The sequence below is a fragment of the Corvus cornix genome, chromosome 2, assembly GCF_000738735.6.
Source record: "Corvus cornix cornix isolate S_Up_H32 chromosome 2, ASM73873v5, whole genome shotgun sequence".
Lineage (NCBI taxonomy): Eukaryota > Metazoa > Chordata > Aves > Passeriformes > Corvidae > Corvus > Corvus cornix.
In genome coordinates, this window is record NC_046333.1 from 32,388,852 (window position 1) to 32,412,841 (window position 23,990).

The following is a 23,990-nucleotide window of genomic DNA, read 5'->3' on the forward strand; positions in this document are numbered from 1 at the left end:
CGAGGCTAGATGTTGATGCCAAAAAATGGATGTATTTTATTTAATAGTAAAAGAGGCGAAGAGAAGGGAAGAGAAAAGAAAGAAAGAAATGGAAAAAAGAAGTGTGTATGGGGGGTGGGGGGACAGGGAGAGGTGACAGGGGTTAGGTGGAAGCATATCACCCATCCGAGGGTCCCAACAAGGTCTCGTTGCTCCCCTCCATCTGGTCTGCTGGTGGTGAGGGTCTCCTGTCGCCACCGTGGCCACGGCGCCACTCGCCACCACACCACACACCAGAGAGTGCAGAATCCCGTGGATTAATGTACGCTGTGGGCCAGGTGGGAACGGCCATGTGCCTCCTCTTGCAGGGGCTGGCTTGACACACTGTCCCTTGCAACACTGAGGCTCTGTTGCATCATCTCTGGTGCAGGGTCTGGGGACCCCTTTGGGGGGCCCCTGTGATGGGCCATGTCACCCCTTCTGCTGTGGATGAGCTTCCCCCCCTGGGTGAGGGTCCCTCAGCTGGGCTCCTCTGCACAGGGGAGGATGGGCGGTCACTGCGCCTCTCACCAGAGGCGTTTCCAGCACGCACCCAAAGCCTCTCCTCCATCCCCCCTTTGGTGCAGGGGGTCTGTGCCAGCCTGGCAGCTGATTGCCCTGGGGCTGTGGTCTCCACCTTGGAGGTGTTAAGCCGGTGCTCTGTGAATGTCCCCAGCCCTGAGTTGTTATCTTATCTTTGTCAGCGAGCAGTGTAAGGCCTCAGTCAGGGCCCCATTCAGGGTGCCATAGTCTTCTCTGCAGCTTTTGTAATACAGTTTTAAAAGTCCTTTAAGAAAATGTTTAAGTCATAAACTATAATATTTCAGTCTCTGATACAAGGTAAGAACTGTACCCTCAGGGCAATCCATCCCCAAATCACCCTCTGTGTTTGTATGCTTGGTAGAAATTTAATCTAAATCCCTTAGATTGTATAGTGACACACTAAGGGCATTCTTAGTACCATCAGAATTTCTCATGGTGTGACTATTCTGAGGAGGCTGTAGGTATGCAAAAGTCATGTAAAGAAAGAAATAGGCACACTTAAAATTCCTAATATTTTAGAGGGGATGAAATGCTGTTCTCTCTTCCAGAGCTTTCCCAGAGCCCATTTTCAGAGAAGGAATGGTGCCTCAAGAGGATGAGAGTAGAAAGAGTTCAGTCCTTCAGCTTGGGATGGAGCAGATTATCCGGAATGGTATGTTAAACTATGTTTACTCATAAGAGTGAGAACTATAGATCTACAGATATGCAGGAAAAAAGTGAGAAGTGGAAGTGCTCAAAAATGGGAATACGTGTCACTTTGCGATATAGTTTAGTGGGTTATGGGTTCAAGGGTTGGACTTGGAGGTCTTTTTCAAAACTAATAGTTCTAATTTTCCTCCATTGAAAATCTGTATGGAAAAACCCGCTTGAAAGAAATCAGACTATATTAATTTGCTTAGCTGTGCCTTTGATGCACATAGGTTTGGAGTTTGTATATACTTAACGGAGATGCAAAACATCTCCTTCACCATATGCCTTCTCAAGAATAAGGTGAAGGGTGTGATGGAGCTGAGGATACTGAGAACCCACTGGCACAGGAGCAGTGTGTCCCAGCAATAGGACTCCCATGAAGGCACAGCAGACTTACAGCTGCCCACAAAGAAAAAGTGCAGGCCTGCTTCCCTGACAGGGATTAGAGAAATCTTCCCTAATTTTCCAGCCCACACAGAGGTTTTCAGCCCACAAGTGTTCCCACCGACAGCCCTAAAGGCACCACAGACTGACAGAGAGAAATTACAGTTCTGTAGTCTTTTGCCTTGTGATTTCTCTTTCCTTTTTCTTGCTGACTTGTTCTGACTGGGAAGATTTTTTCCCCATAGTTTTGAAAGGTGATATTTCTTCTTAAAGGATCATGAGAGCAAAGGGTCAAATCCTTGCCTTGTTTTTGTTTTCTCCTTTGTATGTTGGATGCATTCACTGGCTCATGTTCCAGAGTTGTGATTGGCATCAAATCTGGCAGTGACAATTGTCTCTACTGATCTCTAGACTTCATTAAATTAGATAGTTAACATTCAGAAAAAGGCTTTGCTAGTTTCTGCCAAAGTGAATTTCCTTGATTTCCTCCTTAGGCTTTTTCCTCCCCTGCCTGGCCCTGTTGTGGTTTTCTGAGCTGACACAACACAGTAATGGCTTTTTGTGAGTTTCTTGCAGGTCACCTTCCAGCTCGGGGCTGGGGCAGAAGATTGAGGTAGGCAGGATTCAGGAGCATGCCCCAGCCCTGAGGGGCTGCACAGCCAGCTGAAGTAGCCCCTTGTCTTGCAAAGGGGTCAGGATGTACTACTAGCCTTTATTTTCAGTTTGACTCCTGCACCTGAAGTAAGAGAGGTTGTTTGCATCCTGCACTCCCTGGAAACCCTGCAGGTAACCACAGAGCATGCGTGGTTACTAATGCCTACCGTTAGTAGGGAGTGAGAGGCAAGGCTCATTTGCTCTGTGCAGACAGAAATTTACTGCTTTTGTGATAAAACGACTTTGTAAGAACCCATGATGGTAATTTTTCTTTAGCATTCCATTAAGTTTTCACTGATTTTAAGACTATCGTAATGCAACACTGAGGTCCTGGTAGGCAGTGGGTTTCCTTTGATGCAGACATGTGCTCTATTCATTCTGCTAACTCTCTAGAGCTGGTGATGATGTGGAGGCTTTCACTCTTGTCACCTCAAAGCAAGTTCATGCAGCTGACCTTCAGAAAAATAGTTTTAACCCTTTATAATTGTGTATGTCTCAGAAATCATGGAGAAGTAAGCACACAACTTCATTAAGAACCCAAGGTGTTATGCTACTCCTACTGAAGCATGTGGAAAGCCCATCAAAAGAAAACCACTCCTGACCCGGCATTCAAAACTCCTCCAGCAGAAAGGTTGCATGCACAGCATAAAGATTAGATATCAGTCCTGGGTCTCAGCCTAGTGTGAAGCAGAATAACAAGTAGTAAAATCACTTTTTGAAATATGTGCAAGGTTCATGGCATGCAATACTCTAACTAAAAAAATTCCGGTTTTGCTGATATGCTTTTTTGGATATTGATAATAAGCGATGAAAGTGCTTGCACACAGGGTAACAGCAGATATGGATCTTCCAGTCAGAAAATCTTCACATCCACCAAGATCTGCATCAATTTTCAAAGCTGTAGTTGTTCATGCTTATAATGGGGAGATTTTAAAGATTATTGATCAGTGTTTGATGCTAATTAGCATTTCTAAAAAGGTGTTTTTTCCTTACTAGCTGTCCTTTCTTGAACAGATCCACATGAAACCTTCCCACTCAGTAAGGTAAGCATCGAGACAGTACTTATCCTTCATCCCCATGGTTCACTGCATGAACTCTGCCATCCTGACCACTGTTTTTTGGCAGGCTTTTGTGGATTGTTTTTACTCACTCTTTGCTCACAAACTATAAGTGCACAGCAGAGGCATACGCACACATTAACCGGGTAACGTAGAATGGCCTCCAAATTATAGGTACTCTGTCTGGGTTGCCAAAATGTGGGTTGGTCTTTATATGCAGTTGGGCACCTAGGGTATGGCTGTGGTTTTTACAGAGTTTTGCTAGTAGCCTGTAATATGTTAGACAAAGATTACCTCTAGTGCAGTTGTGCTGGAGGGTCAAAATGTGTGTGAAACAGGAACTGAGAAACTGAATCAAGCTTTGTGATTATTTTAGTCTAATTTCATATGGAAATAAGGTTTCAGGCATCCCACTTATTTGGGTGTATGTGCATGTGTGTCTTCCTGCTCCCTGGGTGCTTCCTGAACCCACTGGCCCGGTCTGATAGTGAAGATGGATTATCTCTTGGTTAATTAATGAATGTAATTAATGGACATGGTGGGAGAGAAAGGAAGAACAGTACTGGTGCCTTCTCTTAGAAGAGAGACTTCAAAGTGAATGCAGTTCTTGCTAGAGGTGGGATAAGCCACCCTGGAGCATGGTGCCTTGGGAAACCACCCATCTGAGCTCCTGCTCATTCCACTGTTCCCATCCTCACATTCAGTGGCTGTGAACACCCGTGGTGGTGGCTGGAGACTGGTTCTCATGCAGATTTGTTGATCTTATTACTATTGCCACAGGTTTCATGGGTGCATCTTCAATATACACATATACAACAAGGACAGATGTTATTTACTAAGTGTTTTGAGATCTGTATGTTTGATGCTTTTATTCTAGGACAGGGAAAAGGCACACTGAAACCAATTTGATTTCAAAAGAGAATGGTCTGGGTGATGCTGGTATCGAATTTAGTGACAGCAAGGCTGTGGTAAACATCTTCCTTCAAAAATATTGAACTCTGTTCTCAGGCTGGAAAGCAATGATGAGTGATGCTGTAGCAACATAATTCATTATATTCAACATAATTCATATATTCATTATAACTGCTGAATTGTCGGTGCCAATGCAAGGTGAAGTTTCTAATTATAAAGACTTATTCTGGTGACTTCGGACTGTATTTCTTTGAACGTAAAATACGTGTGATATTTTTCTTTCTGTCAAAGAAATTGAAGGTGTCTCTTTACCTAAAAAGAAAAGAAAAAGTCCCCAGGAGAGTATCAGAGGATCAATTTTTCAGCATGGGATTATACAGTTTGGCTGTATAGGCTTAAGGCTTTTAATTTGCTTACACATAGATAGACTTACTTGAGCTCTATACATCACCAGATCAATGCAAATCTATTTAATAGAAACTTGGGTCAATATTAAAAGAATTCCATTAACCAGCAATAAGGACCCTGAAATAATATGATTACTATAGGCTTCCAAGCACACATAAAGAATCAAGGATTTTCTTCATACTAAGCTGAAACAATACTATTGTGGAAATCCCTCCTCTGCTCCCTGCCTCCTGAAAAGTAAGAATGAAAAAGGATAGAAGAGGCTGTACAGATTTTTTAATGTCATTAATATTGTCTCTTTAGGTCAGCACCTCCGAGACATGCTAATAGTGAATGCTTCTGCAGCTTGTGGTAGAGAAAGTGTAGATGGGCAGAAAAGGTTTGGGCAATTACTCTGGGGGAAGAAGAGCGAAATCAATGGATTCTGAAGGACACAAAGCAAATGTGATATTTCCAGAAGATAAAGTTGATTTTTTTTTTTTTTTTTTTTGAATCTTTATTTTAGCCATGGTAAGTAAGGAAAAGAATAAATGTTCTCTTCCTATTGTTTTGAACAGCAAGTCCCATATTGCGGTCCTACTGAATTAACTTTTGAAGGATAAGTTTCCTATGACTGCAGGCCACAAATATGAAATCTGCAATGCAGAATATAATTCTGAGGCTCATAGTTTGGTAGTAGGAAATCAAGATTGGCCTGGAAAAAGTTACCACTTCGCCTGAATGGAGGCTACTGTCGGAAACCCCCACTGGTTTATTTTGTGTGACAGATTTCTCTTATAAGCAGCAAAGAGACTTAAAGAGGCCAAAAGGACATCTTCTAGTTAGATTAAGCCTGGGGATTTGCAAGCAAATTGCAAGCAGTGTGCATTAGCAGTCTAAACCAGAGACTTGGACGCCTAATTCTCCTTAACCAATCTTGGGCATCCCCTCTGCTGGGAAGAGCAAAATGAGAACTGGCAAAAAACAGATACTGGGAGGAAATGGATACAGTATCCTGGCCATCTGCATTGAACTGGCCACAAAATGGTGGTGTCTGACTGTCCAAGGTTTCTAGTAGAAACTCAAAATTAGAGGCCATGTAGAAAAAAATATAAAGTTTACAAGGTGCAGAATCAGGTAAAGAATTGTGCTTTAGGTCAGCATTCTGCAAGCATTTGTTGTAGCTTCTTTGTAATGAGTTAAAAAAGGATTTTGGGATGGCATTTGGGGAAGTATTGGAGGTAGATGTGCAGGTCTGAAAAGTGTAAAATCATGAGACTGGTTTGCAGAGATAGTCACCTCGTTCCAAAGGTGCTGAGCCAGCTGGGCAAGAGGGATTTGGAAGGTCTGGGATCCATGCTCAAAAGTTGTATTTGAGATAGGGCATCCATGAGTTAGGGAAGGATCAGGAGTGGAAACAGGGTAATTTGCACCTGGACCTTCTAGAGAAGGTTTTAAACCCTTCCATGCCAAGGCACAGAAGGCCACAGCCTCCACTTTCCCCTGTTTCCCAGGATCTCTGCCTCCCCCTGAGTATTTTACAGCTAGTAAACTTTCTCCTCAACTTCAAGTGCAAAGAGTTTTTCTCTCCCTCTTTTTTTTTTTTTAAGGAGAGTGTATAGAAATTAGATGCTGCCACCCAGGACACTATTGTTTTAAAATGCAGTCTATGAAACACAGTGCTGCCTCCCCAGGCTGTGCAAGAATGCCAAGGATAGTTCTAAATACCAAGATATTAACCATTTCCAGCAAAGTCAACACCATTCTCCATCAGGTTGCAGGTGTAGGCAAATGGTTCAGCAGAAGCTGAATCCTTCCTCCTGCTTGGCTTACTTGCTTGAAGGAACTTTATAGGGCAATAGCAGCCAAAAATCTCCTTTTTCCTAATATAAGGTTCTGCTTCCAGTAGGGCAACTTACTGGTAATTTTGTAGTTTTCCCTTTTCCAGCAAGCCCTGTCTAATATAGGCAAGACTTAGATAGATAGACTTCCCCAGGCTAATTTAGGCATTTTGTCTTCTTGCACTTTAATTTTCAGTCTATATTTTGCTACTTGGTCTGCATTTCTTTAAAGAGAAACCTACTACTTTAGCTTTGTCCCCAACCACTGCTTGCTCAGAGCATCTTGGACTTGACATTTAGAGATAAAATAACCTCCTTCATGTTAACCCTTTCATTTTTTAAAAAGTATTTGTGTTTTAAAGCATTTTCATCTGCTTTCTTCTCCTTACCTGCTATTTTGCAAAGTAAACTCCATAGAATGAAAATATTTAGTAAGTAGGTATTTTTCTTTTCTGTTTTTCAAACTAGCTGAACTTTGCTGTTCCAGAGAGACTTGGATGAGCCATATTTTATGTGGATTTAGGGAATAGGCTGTGTGAGGAGCAAAGTTGTGTTCCTAAGTAAAAATACTTTTCAATAGAAATTTTAAGGATTGTGTATGTAACCTGTGAACAGCAGCTCATTCTTTTGAATTATAATATGGGATATTATGTCCTGAATGACATGACAGTCTTTGGGTTTCATGGCAAGTTATCGTCAGGCTGTGAGAAAGCATATTCTGGAGGTTTTTCACACTCCCCTAGCCCCACTGGTGCTGGGACTCAGGGTCTCCTCATGAGAAGTGCTAATGCAAAATGCATTGGCACTTGCTGGCGAGAGAGTTGGGCCTCTTGGTACGTGGGTCACTTGTCCCTTTTCAGCCCATGGGATACAGGTAAAACCTCTCATTACAGGAGGAGAGAAGGGCAATAATCTTGTGATTTGATGCTGCACAGCAATAGTATTGTTTTAAGCTATTTCTCTGTTGATTCCCCCATTTTCCACTTGTCAGAGTAGATACCTCTGTGGTCTCAAGATGGAAATTGCTGAATAAATAAAAGCTGGAAAGCTGGTCTCTGTGCAGCAGTAAAATCTTAGTATTGGAAATTGATGTCTATCAATAAGGTTAATTATTAAAATTTGAAAAGCATTTGGGCAGCAAGGACTGTCTAATATATTCAGGTCCTGGTGTTAGCTCACACTGAGAACGAAGGCTTTTCTCTTTCCCTTTAACATGTTACAAACAGTTAATTTAGCTGATTTAGCTATTCCTTTCATCCACAGCTCCTAAGCTGTGCACCTTCAGCAGTCTTTTCACTGTGAGGGTCTGATATTTGTGTGCTTGTTTTTATAAATAAGGCTGCTTGCATTCAGATTCCTCAACATGGATCTAGAAAGCTCAGTGCATATCTTCATGTACCTGTCCTTATTCTCCCCAACCTGTGTTCTCCTACTAAGCCATAGCCTCCCAAACTCTGCTCTTCATGGCCTGTACTGCAGTAGTATCCTCAAACACCCTCCAAGACAGGGCAGATGTAAATAATTAATTATAATTTAGAGCCTAAGCTCTAAATGCAAGAGGGTAACATTGTTCCAAAGTGCGTAAGATAACACCTGCTGAATAATGCTGCTTTCACACAGTCTAATTCTTTACTGCTGTTCTCCAAGCATTAGCCTAAACAAGCCGGAGACATAAAGGCATTTTTGAAACTTTGCTGCCCAGCAAAGTCTCTGTCATTTTTCTCTGTTGCAGAAATCAGAGCATTTGGAAACTTTTGCCTTCCAAATCGTAGCACTGCATGTTTTATCTGAAGTAACCTTTAATGGAGCGCCCATTGATTCCTTAAGGACACTTCCTTATGTCAGCTATGTCTCATTGTTTGGGAATTTGTTCTGATAAACACTGCAAATGTTACTGTGTTAAATTTTATTCCTTTACTTGTAATTCTGTCCCTTTGGACCACCTACACCCTTTCCATGGAGCTCTGGAGGGCTGTGGAAGATGAACACCATTTTGTGAACACATTATTCCAGATGTACTCTGTACCCTCACAGGGTGAGAGCAGTGCAGTACAGTTCTTTGGACATTTTCCTCCTGCTTTAAGTTTTCAGGCAGCTCTGGAAAGATAATTACCATTTTGACATCACCTATCTGGGAATGTTGATTACTTAAACACTGTTCTTGTTGACTTTACTCCCTTTAGCTGTTTTTGATCTAGACATGCTTTGCTTTTTGTTTGTGTGCTTGTCTCAGAGACAGGGTGTGTTTCTTTAGAATATGTATTTTCTCATTTATTAAAACCTCATATTGTGGCAAGAGACATATCTGGTAAAAAACCCAAAATATTTAAGAAAACAGGGTTGATAATGCATGGAAGTGATTCTTTATGGTATTAGGTATTCTGGGTTAATGGTTCTGGATTCTTCTTACCTGAGAAAATCAGAATTATCACCCTAAAATAGAATTTATAACCATGCATGAGATTATTTTGTAAAAGGAAATATTGTTTGGATTTCAAAGAAATGTCATGCAAGAATAGCAGAGTGAGAAAAGTAGCACAGCAAGTTGAAAGCCAAGGTTTAAGATGCAGCTAGAGGGGTACAACTGCCTGCATGAGGCTTGTGTGGGGACACCTCTGCAGTGGGTTGAGAGGTAGAAGATTCTCTTGTTGCTATTGGAGCTGGCAATTTTTGCCATACTTGTTTTGGTTGGGTTTTTCCCCCCACTGAAAATAGATTACTGTTTCCCTCAAGTACTTTGTTAACACTGGAATAATAAACAGTATGTCTTTTATGTGACAGAGTACCTGTCTTAGCCATACAGACAATAAAGGGGCTAAGATGTGCTTGAGCTGAACATAAACACTGGAAAGGATAATGTTTTTCGCTAAGTGCTTAGTGCTTCTGGCTGAGCAGAGTGGATACCATGAGCCACTTGCAGAGATGTTCAGGGCCAACGCGTCTTTCATAAGCAGCTAAATTAAGCCTATAAATCTTGCATGAATGAAAGATATGCTCATGTTCACAGATGCAACAGGTGAAAGTCTATTAAAAAATAACAATGCATGTTTTAAATAGCCTGAGAAATTCAGTCTCCTCTATTCATTTTTCACTGCATTTATAATTGTTCTCTTCGGCTTATCTGATGGGGAAGATCTGCTTGATTGCTGATGTCCCAATGCAGCTTCATCCTTACAGTCATTTGTCCACTATTATCAGCAGATGTAGCAGAGCTCTTGGTCCTCTGTGGGGCTGGTGTCTCCCAGGAACCTCAGGCAGCCCTCTGATACTCTTTTTCGTTTACAAACTGGCTTCGATAATGAGTTACCTGCTTGTGGAAAGCAGTGATTCTCTAGTAGGAAGATACCTCTACCTCTAACAATATCTTTGCATCAATTTAATCACAATGTTCAGTTCTCCCCCACCCATAATATTCTGCTAGATTTTCTGCATAAATTTTGGAATGAACTGAAGAGACGCCATAAGGGCAAAGCCTGCTCATGAGCATACTGATTTAAATCTAGGTCAATTTAATTGAAGCTAATCTTGTTCCAGACATGTCAAGAGCAGAACTGTGTTTTACTGATTTTTGGAGTCTGGAGTAAAAGAGCAATAGACTGCCTTTCTGTGGGCAAACTAATATGTACTGATAAAGTCTGCTAAAAAAAGGTAAACATTTATGGGGGTGGTTGATTTCTTATCACAATACCGGATACTGTAAGTTTATACTGGAAGGGTAAACCATTATGAGAATGGTTGAGAGCAGTAGTTGTTGGCTAATAAAGGGAGTCAAGTGAAAACTTCTGTAGGAAAACAAGAGCACTGACAGCATATAAGAAAGTGGCTGCATTTTTTGGCCACAGACAAAGCAGGGTCCAATGGATACACAGCCAGAATGAGCTGGTAGATCCCCATTTTCTTGAGAGGAACCATGACCACTGCATTTGAGCCAAATGTTCAGTGTTAGATCCTGTTGGAACAGAGCAAATGGGTAGATGTGTTTACCCAGCTGTGCCAGCATCCCCGCATTCTTCTCCTGGGGAATCGTTGTGTGAGGGCAGGTGCTTGGAACTGTTTCTTCAGCTCTGACCCAGAACAGGTGCAACCTCTGTCATGACTCTCCTGCTCTAGGGAGGCTGGTGATGATGTATTTCATGTGAGTCCAAACCTCAGTGCTGAGGTGGACTGGGAAAGAAAAACAAAACTCTTCCACTAAAAAATTCTTTTTCAGTGATAATCAGAGCAAGTTTTTTTCTTCTACCTTTCCCCAGTGCCAGCAATCTCTGTGCATAATCTCAGGTCTTCCTTTCTTAAATTTTTGTCACCCAGCCAATTTTTCACTCTAACTTTTTTCACCTTTTGTAAAATTCCTCCCTTTTTGATTGCTGTCTCTTCTGCCTGGCAAGGCCTTCTCATCCTGCCTCTGCAGACGGACACAGACGTCACTGCACCACATACAGGTTGATGTGTCAGCTGGTCCTCTCCAAGGCATGTGTGGTGAGTGCAGTGGGTTCAACACTCTAAATAACTTTGTAGGTAAGAAGTTCAGGCTCCCAAGTTAAAAACTCCTTGAAGGGAGACTTTGTCATTTGCAAAGTGCTCCTGTTCTCTCACTGCACAGGCCAGCAACATCTCCTGCCCTTTTGCTGTTTCCATCAAAGCCATCACATTGTGAGCCTCTGTGCTGGTTGGTGGGTTGTGATTCCCTTGCAGTACCCACAGTTCTGTGCACACTTGGGCTCCTCCTGTGGCCATGATTTCTTCTCTGTTTGATGACACTTACCTGCCTTCACAGAGTTGCTGGATTTCTGTGTGGCTTATACTCACTCAGCTCCTCAAACCAGCTCGTGGGATATCTCACCAGCCCCGTATCAGCAAGATAATATAGTGGGAAAATGGTTTCCTACCTCACTGCTAATTCCATCACCCTTCTCATTCCCTGTGGAGACAGTTAATATTAAATACTTGCCAGATTTTAAAGTGAGCTATTTTAGGGGGAAGGACCTCAACAGGTTGGAGAGATCGGCAGAGAAGAATAGTCCGAAATTCAACAAAGGCAAATGCATGGTCCTGCACCCGGGGAAAGGTAACCCCATGTACCAGCACAGGCTGGGGCTTAATCTTCTGGAAAGCAGCTCTGTGGAGAAGGGCTTGGTGGTCCCAGTCAACAACAAGATGTCCCTGAGCCAGCAGAGCCCTTGTGGCCAAGAAGAACAGTGGTATCCTAGCGTGCATGAGGAAGAGCATTGCCAGCAGGTCGAGGGAGGTGATCCTGCCCCTCACCCTCCTGGTGAGGCCACATCTGGAGTGCTGTGTCCAGTTCTGGGCTCCTGGGTACAACAGAGATGTGGGGCTCCTGGAGCAGGTCCAAGGGAGGGCAACAAGGATCACTGGGGGACTGGAGCATCTCTCTTATGACGAAAAGCTGAGCAAGTTTGGCTCGTTCAGCCTCGAGAAAAGATGACTGAGAGGTGCTCTCATAAATATCTATCAATATCTGAAGGAAGGGTGTCAAGAGAACGTTTCCAGGCTTTTCTCAGTGGTGTCAAACACTAGGACAAGAGGCAATGGACAGAAACAGATGCACAGGAAGTTCCACCTGATGAGGAAGAACTTCTTTACTGTGCAGTGACCATGCACTGTCACAGGTTGCCCAGAGAGGCTGTGGAGTCTCCTTCGCTGGAGATATTCAACAACTACCTAGACACAATCCTGTGCTATGTGCTCTAGGATGGCCCTGCTTGAGCAGGGAGGTTGGACCACATGACCCACTGTGGTCCCTTCCAACCTTATCTATTTTGTGATTGTGTGAGCCTTCATTTTCATTTTTATTTTTATTTTTTGCCACCTACTTTTCCAACATTAAGGTTTTCTAAGAAAAGTTCATGACTGTAAGATTAAGTAGCAGATATGCCCTTGTGTCTCCTTTCCACCACAGAAGGAGGCAAGGAGCCACAGGCCAGGCACAAAAAAAGTCTTTCTCCTCCTCTCCACCCTCCCTCCCTCCCTCCCCACACTTCTCTTGATCTGCTGGTGGCTCCTAAAAGGATTAATTAGAAAGATGTGAGCAGGGGTTGGAACGTCAAAAAACAATCGTCACTTTCATATCTGACCCCTATCACCAGCTGCAGAATTAACAAATTGAATGTCGTCAGCAAACAGGAGTTGCAGATGATATGAAGTTCATTACTAGCAGCACAGGGCTTGTTTTCAAAGCCCAGTTTAAACAACTCTGCTGATTAAATTCCTTGCTGGGGCTCCTGCCAGACACATTTAGAAAATACGGATGTCTAACAACTCTGTCTTTCTCTGCCTGTCTTTTCTTTTTTTTCTGCCTTTTTTTTTCTTTTTTTTCTTTTTTTTTTTTTCTTTTCTTAACATGTGCCAATTATTTGTCTCCTATCTGCAGGTACTGGCAAGTATCAGCGCTCTGGTCCCACTGTCTACAGCCTTATCCATTTGGCGCCTGCTCCAGCCCTCTCACATTACCAGCAGTGGGGTCTGTTTTCAGCTGTGAAAAGCTGTGAGCATGACTCCATTCTTCCCCTCCTCCCATTGCAGACTCTCTCCCCCCTTTCCTTCTTTCCCTCTCATCCTTCTGCTCCCAGGGCTCCCTTCAAGATCTGTGAAGCAAAAAAAATCAAACCTTGGTAACCTGCTAGACAGTGGCACTGGGGATTTATGACCTCCTTTGAATTGTGTGGCTGTGGCTCCCCTGCATGAAGCACCCAGAGCAGCTAAAAGCCCACTGAGGCAGGTCGCATGACGGATCGTCTTCTGGGTGAGCTGGAATGGGATGGGGAGGCACGAGCTGTAAGCAAGCAGATGAGAGAGCCATGCGGATACAATTCAGAACTACTGTCTAAGCTTGTCTAGTTCAGGAGCTTGAACATTCCCCATACTGTTCTTCCCCTTCCTAAAACATCTTTTTGCCCTCTTTTATTTGATCATTTCATGTTTGTCTTGCTCATGTGATCATAATTTTTCTCCACTATTTCTCTAGGAAGTGAGGATGGAGGGATGGAGGAAGGGGGGATGGATGTCTGCTCCTTCTCACAGTAACTCCAGCACTTGGCAGGTTGGGTGGCTACCCATCTAGAAGAAGCTAGATCTCAGAGGTAGGTTGTTCCTGCAAGTTTGTGAAAGCAGGCAATCCCAAAGAGCAGAGACATCATCAGGGGTCTTCTCTGGAGAAGATGGCCAGCCCTCACTATAGAGAGGAAATAGGAAGGTCCCAGCCCTGGGAAAACCTTGTCTAGGCACACACAGAATGAGGTACCCAGGAACCTGATTATGAGGCATGCATTTGTAACAAAACAGGCGGTGTTTGCTGTACTGATGCTCTCTTTTAAGCTGAATATCACAGCTAAAAATGTTGAGCCAAATTGGTAGAATTTTCAAAGATGCCCAGGAGATGGCGTGGAAAATGACTGTCCTTTGGGGGCCACGTAGAACTAGGACCCTGCTGCTAAAGTATCTTCTTTTTGGCAAACCTGCTGAGAAGAAAAATACCATGGATTAACCAAGAAAAGTACTATTTAGCTATCCTTTTGACAGTGAAATTGTGGTATGAAGGATAAGAATACAACATAAACTTCAAATAATTTTGTAACATAATTGGGTCTTTTCAGTATCATTATTTTTCCCATGTGGGAGGTATTTTCTTTTCCCACCATGGCATTTTGGTCCCTGAAGGGATTGCAGAAGTTTATAAACACAGTCACAGAGATCTGCACATACTGCTAGGTGGCATTTTGGGTTAGGGGGTGCTTCATACAAGAAATAGACAAGTATGAAGTTTTTAAATAATTTTTTTGTTCTTTACCGGCCATCTCCCTCATGGTAGTATTGATAGTTACAGGATATAAAACTACATCTTTATCTACCCATTTTTTCTCATTTCCTCTCTCTGACCACCTTTGAGATAATGTTGCTATAGAAAATGACTGATTCAAAGCGGCATGTCTAATTTGCACATTCCTCATTCCTAGGCCTCTTGCATTTCCTACACTACATTCTACTGTTTCTGGTTTTGAAAAAGAAAAAGCAGCGTCCAAAATGAATTAATCGGGTTTGGCTTGCCTTTTCCTTTTTGTCTCCCCTTTTTTAATGTAATTGAATGCACTGAATTGTAAGAAAAATTACACTTCACCAATGTTTTTCACTTCCAATGCTCCTGCTGATATTATTTTTTTGCTTCTTCCTGTAAAAACCAGGGCATTTTGTACATAGCTGTCAGTGACCAGGTCTCATTTTGGCCTTGAAAACCATTACATACCTGCAAAGTATTCATCCAAAGTCCACATTTGAAGTTGACTGCTGCACACAGTTTGAATTCCTCATGTACGTATGCTTGCACTGATTACTACTCAGCAACTGGGCACGCAAGTGCACAAAGCATCTCTAGCAAGCAGGAAGTTATTTTTGGAGGAGTTTGCCAGAGCATGAGTTTGCTGCACTGCTGAGCAACCAGCACGGAATATCTGTCCTACACGAGGAAAAATCCACTACTAATGCCGTGTTCTTGCCAAATAATTGCAGTATGAGCCTATGGAAAGTCTTGTTCTCAAATCCAGCTAAGCCTACAGGACAGTATACATCCGCAATACTGGCTGTCATTCTCAGCTGATTGGTGGACACTGACCCAATATTTTATGCCAGCATTCATTCAATTCCAGCAAAAGGAGAGGGCTAGCTAGGTGCAGGAAGCCCAGGATTAGAGAAGTCCCTGATGAAGTTCAGCTAGTAGAGTAGGGGTTGCAGAAACTTCCAGCAAGGGTTACCCCTGTATTGCACAGATAGTCCCCTCAGCTCAGCCAAGCTGAATCTACAAGATCCAATGTCTTTCTAGTACCAAGTGCCTGGTTTTCATTCTTTCATCCATCCCATCGTTGTTTGGACGAAGCCTTTTTGTCGTGCCAACTCTAGTCTGTGGTGGTTTGCCTGCACAAATCCTTGTTCTCTTGGGAGAGCCCATTTCAGTTGCTTTGAAAAGAGGCTCGGACAGATTTTCAAGCTACCTCACTCATGTTGGGGAGCAGCCCAAGTCTTTGGCTTGCTCTTGCTTTCCTGAAGCAGCTCACACACTCCTCCTGATACCCAGAACCTCCATGGATTAATTGATCTCCAGTCTATCAGAGGCTCTTTCAGCTATTGGTGAGGAAGAGATATTGCAATCACTCAGTGCCAAAGCAAGTTTTGGGCACCTTGAGGTCTCTGTTAAAGCACTTGCTTTGATGTGGCTTTTCTGGCTGCTTCTGGTTTGTTTGCATCTTGCTATTGAACACCTTGCTTGGTATCTCTATCACACCTTTTGCATCAAATACAATAGTGCTTAGGGTGCTTGTAAGCTATTTTCTTTGGAGAGGGGAAAGATGATGCAATTTAATTTGTGTTGGCCAAGCCCTACTGCCCTGAGGGAAAGAGGGATCAGTTGCTATGAGATTCTTGTTCATGGTGTGAAGCCCCTATGTGATAGTGGCTGGACAATATTCTTTCTTGAGGTATTACCTGAACCTGGCTAATCATATTTTTCTTGCCCTCTTGTCTTCCTTTGCTTTTGTTCCTTTCTGTTTCTCTGACATTTATTGCTTCCAACAAAACCCCAGCAATGTTGCTTCAGCCCTGAACCTCTGCTGTTGTCCGTTGCCACCAGAGCCCATGGAAGACATTTCCAGTCTCCCAGCAATCCAGCACAGTGAAGAACTAACTTCTGTCACTTTTCCGAATGCAGGCTGGGGGTTGTGCCCCACAGCCATGCTCAGATTTGTGCTCCAAGGTGTTATGCTGGAGGATAAGTCAGTACAAGTGATCTGGGTAGTCATGACACCTTGCCCCATTGGTGTTGGCAGTACTTTTCCAGTCCCGCAACAGAGCTCTAGCTGGGACGTCTGGGGCAAGGATTTCACATCTCATTTGGAGCTCATGTTAAAGGACCTCACATTAAAGAATAAGTTAATGAAAATCCTGCTCCTCCCCATTCCTCTAATCTGGTAAAGTCATAAAAAAATCTACTTGCAAGGAAGTGCGTTAAGCAGCCTTTGTGGGCTGTGACACAGAGCACAGTAAACCCCATGGCTGGGGCCCTGCAAGGACAGATCTTTATTGGGAGGGACACCACAGAAGTACCATCTTCTGTGTCCATACACAATACTGTAATAGGGTTAGCTCACAGTAAAAGTGTAATAATGCTATGTAATATAAATATTTGCCATTTTCTCTAAGGACTTCTCCCACAGGCGGTTTTCTTGCATCATTCAGTAATCTAAATTAAAATTACTCTGCCCATTATCCAGTTTTTAACAATTTCTGCCTGTATGCTTGTTCCCAAAGATGTTTGTTGTGGGATGCCACTTCACCAGAGGACAGGTTAGGAATATATTATGTAACAATAGTGGTGATGCCTTTGTCTGTTGGGTGAGAAAGGGAACAATGTGTAACCTGCTTGGAGTTCTTCTCTCTTTAAGTCTTCCACTATGCATTTTCTTACCAGACTACCATGTGTCCCACATTCCTCATCACTTGCTCTTGGAGATTACTGAGGAGACAAATATCCCTGTTTCCTTCATTTATCCCACAAACAGCACTTCTACTTGAAAGAGGAATATCGAGGTGGTTTTATTGACCAGTTTGCGTGTGCACCTTCTAAAGGGTCTGTGCTGGGTCTGTGCCTAATTATTGTAGAAACTTTCATAGCAGGTGGTGTTTATAATTGCAGAAAAACAGAGAGCACCACAGTGCCTAGGTCACCACCTGCCACTTCCATCCCTCCTATCTCTCCTCTCTCACCCTGAGCACACGAGCGTATTGCTGGATTATTTGTGCCCCTTTAATGAGTGCCCCTTTAACTCTCCGCAAAGCTTGCTGCAGTCAGCAAGAGATTTCAACGGTTTTCTTTTGGGACCAGTCCTGCTGTGACCTGAGTTTTGACCTAACTCAGCTAACTTAGCTGTAGAGGGTAAGAGTCTGTTTTTCCGAGAAGGTTACTGAGGCCATCCTTGCTTTATGTCAAAGGTGGAAATGCTCCTTGTGATGTCCATGTGTTGAAATCCCAAACTCCTGTGGATCCCAGGCTGAGCCTTCTCTTTTGAAGGCTTAACCCAGACCAAAGCCATCCACACTACCATGCACAGAAATCAGTACGTGCTTCCTTCCATGCTCAGTACCACTATCCTTGATACTAGGCCTTGCTGTAGGTAGTTCCCCTTTACAGCTGCTTCCCCACATTTCCTCATTTTCTCTGATATTTACCAACCAGAGAAGGTCCTTCTGGACCAAAAATACTCTTCTCCCTTTGGTTACCCATACTGACCAGTGCTACAGAGAACACGCTTTGCTGTAGTGTAACTGCAGGACAAGGAAAGGCTGGTTTGTGCCATCAGCCTTGTGTAAGGCACTCAAGCTCAAATGTAACTGATTAAAATGTGACAAGGCTTTTTTTTTTTTTTAACCTTGTTTTCGCCCGTCTGCTGTCTCAGTCCTGGACAGTCTGTGTGCTCACCTCTGTGACTTGCAGGGATTTCAGTTCTGACCCTTCAATTGCAGTCATATGAACACCAGTCATCTGGGTGATTAAATGGAGTGTGTGATCCTCCGTTATCACGTACTATAAAATCCAGAAGTGGCAGATCACCTGGGCCCATGGCAGGGCCCAGAAACATTGCCTGGCAATGCTGTTGCTCTGTTGCAGGCTCTCAATTATTATACGGTTTGATTTCTCCATCTCAGTCTATTGCCTAACACTGACCTGGTGAGAGGCAGCTGCAAATGGCTATTTGCATCAAAAGCTCCCCGGTCACTCCAGATTAGAGCGACCACATCTTTTCCCAGCTAATGAATTGCTCCCATCTGTGAAATTACAGCTACTCACTTTTGTTTTGTTTAAATCAAAACTGCAGGGCTCATGTGGCAGGCTGTCTGCTGCCTCCAGGTATCCAGCTCTCAAGCCATGATGCCCAGTGAAAGGCGAGAGGGATCACTGCGGCTGTTGTTTTGTCACGGGCTGTTTGTCTGGACTTTGACAAGGAGCATACACAGAGCAGCTCTGGCCTTGCATGAACCATCCGAGCAGAGAGGGGAATGGCTTTAGGAACCTGCTGGAGACCTGGGTCTTGCTGGCCCATGATGAGTCAAGGGAGATGCTTTCTGTGTAATGCTCTCCGTGAGTCTGACCTATTGATTGTCAGGAGTCTCAATAAATTTAGATCACTGGTTTGTGTCTGCACTCCCTAAGCAGGGGTAGGACAATGATTAGCTGCAAAGATCAATAGGGAGGAGTCTTTTAATCGACCATGTAAAATGTATCCTTCATCACTGATGGTGTGTTAATTGGGATTTAATTCTTGAGGGGCATTCTCCTGTCCCTCCCAGTTTTCTCTCTCCTCTTGAAGCCCTTGTTGAGAAATCCAGGGTAGCTTGAAAGTTAGAAAGATGGAGAATCAAGGTTTTATTATTTTTTAATTGTTATTTCCACTGTATTCTGTCCATCTCCATCCTGAAATGTCCATCTGCAACTTTCTGAAAAAGTCCTCTTTCAGTGGCATTCACCAACACGAGTATATTTAGCATTCTGTTGAATGTTGATGTATTTCTCAGCCAAAGACTTGGTGCCTGACTACTTGCTGGCAGCCATCAGAGACACACAGGTCTCTGAGATGCTGCCAGATGCCCAGGGAGACAACAACCCATTGTCCCAGAAGCCTGGGACATGGAGGGCACATGTATCCTGCAAAGAGCCTTCCAGCCATCCCCACAGTTTATCTGCCGACTCTTGAGGATGCATCTCTCCTTCACACTCTTAATTTTCACCTGCAGCTCAGATTTTGGACAAGGAAGGGGCAACAAACTCTTAGCCTGCCCATGTGGCTTGGCCTCAGAGAGGTTTAGGGACAAGGCACCTTGATCAGTATGATAGCCTAAAGGACTAGTGTCTTTCCTTACTTCTTCAAGGAGTGCAGTGCTTTCCTCAAAACACAGAGGTCTGAAAAGAAGAGAGCTAACTTTCTTTTTCATAAGCATGTAAGATGCATGGTTTGCTGGTATTTCTTTTTACATTGTTTTTTTTTTTTTGTGAATAGGTTAATTTCTTTTTAGGTAGATTTTTAGAGCAGTGGCTTATCCCAGCAATTAAACATCTAGTCCAGAGTAAATCTTGTTGATTCTGTGCAATAGGAAGAACAAAACCAAATGTGAGAAGAGAAGAATATGGTATGAACTTTACCGTAGGTCCTACTATGCTGTAATAGCTATTTTACTATTTTGACCACTCCAGGAAAGTCTGTTGCTGTGTCAGCCTGCTCCTCATGAACAAATTCAGGAGTAGTGCCTGTCCTCACAGGTCTCATGCCCATAGCGAAAAGTCTTTCAATTCTTTAGTTTCCTTTGGTACTTTCCAGTTCAGCCTTGATGAAGCAAATCCTGTCACGGGCTGGAAGATGGAATCAGCAGCATCCCAGCTAAAAGCACTGGCATTTTTTCTTATTATAAATTCTTTAATCTCTTTTAACAGATGACCTCTCTAGGGCTATTGTATTACCTTACTGCTAGACTTCTGACAGGTCTTCTATTTAACTAAACCAATAAATATGTATATTTGCAACATATATTTCAGTTATCCAGAATAACTGTACAGGGTATTTGTTACTCAGTAACTAGCTTACAATTAATATTGAAAATTATTGCAAGCTATGTGATTGTATGGAGATACAAAATTCTTTGATACAACATCCATAAAATTTCTTTTTTTTAGTTAAGTTGAATAATTAGTAAATATTCATACACAGGTCCTGAATTCCTTCATGCTGCAAAATATTTTGGGGAATGGATGAGTAAAGCAAAGCAGCGAAAGGAGTCTGTCACCCCAAACGCAGTCATCTTCCATGTCTTCAAGGAGGGCCTGTGGTGGGAACCAAACTCAGCTCTGTGCCCCATCCCCATGGTTAAGCCACCTTTCTTAGCAGCGTGTCCCTCCTTTTTCCTCTCCCCAGGCTTGTGAAACAGTGGGTTGCAGTTTGACAATGCAGGGGATGGTGAGAGGAAAGACTGCACCAGTGGTCCCACTAGCAGTGCCAAATCTGTGTGAGGGACCAGAAGCTTAGGGTGAAACCTAAGTGTCTGCTGATTTCTGTCACAGAGCAGCTCTGTGTGAAGGCTTCTTGTTGTTGTCATTGTGTCCTCTCATTTGAAGGGAGGCCTGGTGGTGAGTTCCTCAGACCTGTCTTTTTGCTGCACAGCTATTGCATGTCAGCCACCAGAGAGAAGTTTCTCTTCAATACCCTTTTCCTAAGGGAAGGGCTTGGGAGAGAGCAGTTGAGTTTTTTCTAGTGCTTTCTTCTGTGATGGGATTAAGCGGGACCTGCTCCTTTAAAAAGTGTCCCCTTCCCCATCATCCTCCCTCCTTCCAATTACAGCACTAATTTCAGTAATGGAGCATTAATGGAGTAATGGACTGCTGAAGCTGGCCTGAAGGAACTGTAGTGCTCAGCACAAATTGAGTAAATAAACCATATATTAGATTTCTAAACAATACTTTTAGTCTAGTCCCCAGGGAAAGAGAGTTGTCAAGACTTACTTAAGTCAACCCAGCAAACCGTATGCAAAAGATCCACCCATTCATACCCTGGAAAATGGCACCAGTGGCCTGAAGCATCAGCGAATCTCTCACATAAATCTCTCCTATCCTGACAAAGAGCTTTGTGTTGTTTCCTTCTCCCAATTTCTCTTCTTTGATTTATTTACCAATAAGCAGCTTTGTGCCTGTTTTCATTTGTGTCCTGCTAGAGAGCTGTCCATGTATGTTGATAGAGAATGACTTGCAATTTTAAGGAGAGTTATCACAGAGCCGTACAAAGTGATGGATGAAAGTAGTGCCCTAAACCATTTTCAGTCTGGGAAAGTCCTGATCATTTTTTTCTTCCAAAAGCAGCAGCCCTCTGTCAACATTTTTATTACTTTATTTTAAAAATAGGCTTTACACTACCTTAGCTAAATAAATAGGAATGAGTAATGAAGTAATGACTATCTGGATTTACCCCACTAGCACAAGGGTGACTAATTGTAATTTAGTTACCCTTGAATGTGTAGGTTGCAGTCGAGGTTTTCCTAGGCAGTGTGCAAGCAAGGTGAGAGCCAAACGCAGAAGGTGGGGACTTTGAAGCAAGACAAAGGCACAGAGTAGCAAAATGACCTTCCCATGTCACTCCCCAGGTCAGTGGGAGAATCAGGGTTAAATACGGGACTCAGATAAACACCATGTCTTCAGAAAAATTTTTGCATCTTGAAGGAATAATCATGAAAAGCCATAATGCCTACAGGGCAGCATCTTGTGGGTGTTCAACATCCCACAAGATGATTATTTACTTTCTGTGAGCTTCAGTGTGATCTAAGAGCAGTCTTTTGAGCTTTTGTGGCAGAAACGAGGAGGGGTTTTTCTGCTTTTATTTCCTCTCAACCCTCAGGCAGTCAAGAGAGAGTGAAGACTTTAGCTCTAGTTTATAAGTTTATTCAGCTTTTTCTTTGCTAAGAATAGGATAAACAATGGAAGCTTAAGCTTGAATTTAAAGAGAGAAGATTGGTTTAGTCCTGTAATCAGACTGGAGATGGGGTCCGAACTGCAGCATTTTATCAGGGGCAGTTTTATGCAGACATCATTAATCTGTTTCAGATGTCTGACACTTAGAGCTTGGGTATGTTAAAATCACTCCCTCACTTAAACTCCGGATATAGCACGTGAAAGAATCAAAATCCACTGATGTACACCAGACCAAGATGATGTAGTGTCTCTCAGGGTATAACTCGGTGTCACTTGTGTTCTTTATTTTTTTATTGGGGGTAGTTTTGATCTGATAGGTATAAGAAAAAGCATGCACCCTGTGCTGGTAATAATAATCTAGCAAATTTAGGCATAAAATCCTGAATTATGCTTTTACAACTGACCAGGATAGGTAATTTGGGCATGCTCTGAGTATGCAGAGGAGCAGCATTTTTTTCTTCTGTGTGGGAGGATTAACGTGTTGCTGTATGAGTAATTTGTTAGGCACAAAACCAAGTAGGTCTCCAGGAGTGATGAGTTTATCACTGAATGCTCACACCCAGGAATATGGATTGAAGAGCTTGGAAGTTGTCTGTTCAATATTTGAAATGGTATGCAAATCTCACGTTTTAAGAAATAAGCTTAATAATGTTTCCATTGAACTCCTGAGCTTACTGTTTTCACAACATTAATGCTCTTGAATCCAATCAGACTGCTGAGCTCCTCCCTCAGTACCATCCTCTTTCAAGAGGAACAGCTCTAGCTTATCTAGCTTGACAAAATACTGAATCGGCAAACTTCAGATCCTTCTTTTATGAAGCCTGCACGTCTCTCCTTCCTCAGCATGAATTCCTGGAGAATGCTGTTAGTGCACAGCCCTTCATCCCTCCTTGATACATTTATTACTCCTCCCCTGCAATTCCTCTTATCTTTTTTCCTTGGCACTCCAAAGTTTGAGAACTCCATTTCCTTCTCCTAACTCTATCACTTCCACAGCTGAGTCCAGCTACTTCTCTGCCACTCTTCATCACATCCCACCTCTTTCCACCCTAACCTGCAAGCCTTACTCTTGTGAGTCCCTGCCATGGATGCCACTTGATCCTGCCTTGGTTTTCTTCATTTCAACTCTGACCTCACATAATACACTGTTTGCAAACACTGTTTGGAGTTTTCTTCTACCAAAATTTCAAGCTGCTTCTTGAAAGCTTTCAGGCCTTAAAGCTGCACTGTACATGCAGAAGTAAAACTTACACAACATACTTCTTCTCTGTAATGTTCTCAGGAGGAGCAAGGACCACCTTGATGGGAGTTTTCAGCAAACATGTGCTTAGCCTCAGACATCTGTCATGGAAACCTTGTCCTGAAGTTTTGCAAGACAGATGAAAATAAAATTTTGTGATGAAAAAAAGTCAGGGATCTTAAATAGCAGACTGTTACTTGGTGGTTAGTTCTTTGGCAATCGGAACGCACAGGGCTGCCAGCTTTTTGGCCTTGTGCATGGAAATCAGAGTATATGTATAACAGCCTGATTAAATGAATATGAATGAACTTTTTCAATGAAAGGGATTCCAGAAAAACTATCCTACCTACACCTATAAATCCTGAGCTATTGGATTGCTCCTCCATTTTCAAAACCTTTGTGATGTGGCTACACACACTAGTGAGATGACAAAACGATGACTGGAGATCCCAGCTTTTCTAGTGTATTTCCTATGGTCAGGAAGGGCAAGTAGTGGGGTTGTTAAGAAGAAACAGTTGTAGAGGATTTTTTTTTGACATGGCAATTTGTTAGGTGGACCTGATCTAGAGCTGTCTGACATAACTGGGATCTGAGAAAATACAGCCTTGTATTCCTTCCCTGTCAAGCACTGTTTGCCTTCAGATGGTGATTTGGAAGGTGTCTCTGTTATGTTTTCATTTTGCTTTGTGATATGGGACCTTTAGCAATTGCCAGGAAAAATATAGTTGTATCTTAAGGGTGACTGATGGGGTTTT

The 23,990-nt window shown here is 42.9% G+C and overlaps 1 long non-coding RNA gene across 1 annotated transcript in view; it reads left to right on the forward strand.

Moving 5' to 3' along the window:
• The first annotated feature begins 1,114 nt into the window (after positions 1–1,114).
• LOC109144455 overlaps positions 1,115–23,990 on the forward strand; it is a 58,744-nt gene continuing 35,868 nt past the window's right edge. Inside the window, exons 1-2 of the long non-coding RNA XR_005601577.1 lie at positions 1,115–1,213; positions 3,286–3,332. This is a non-coding gene — a long non-coding RNA (uncharacterized LOC109144455). The remainder of the gene's footprint in view (positions 1,214–3,285; positions 3,333–23,990) is intronic.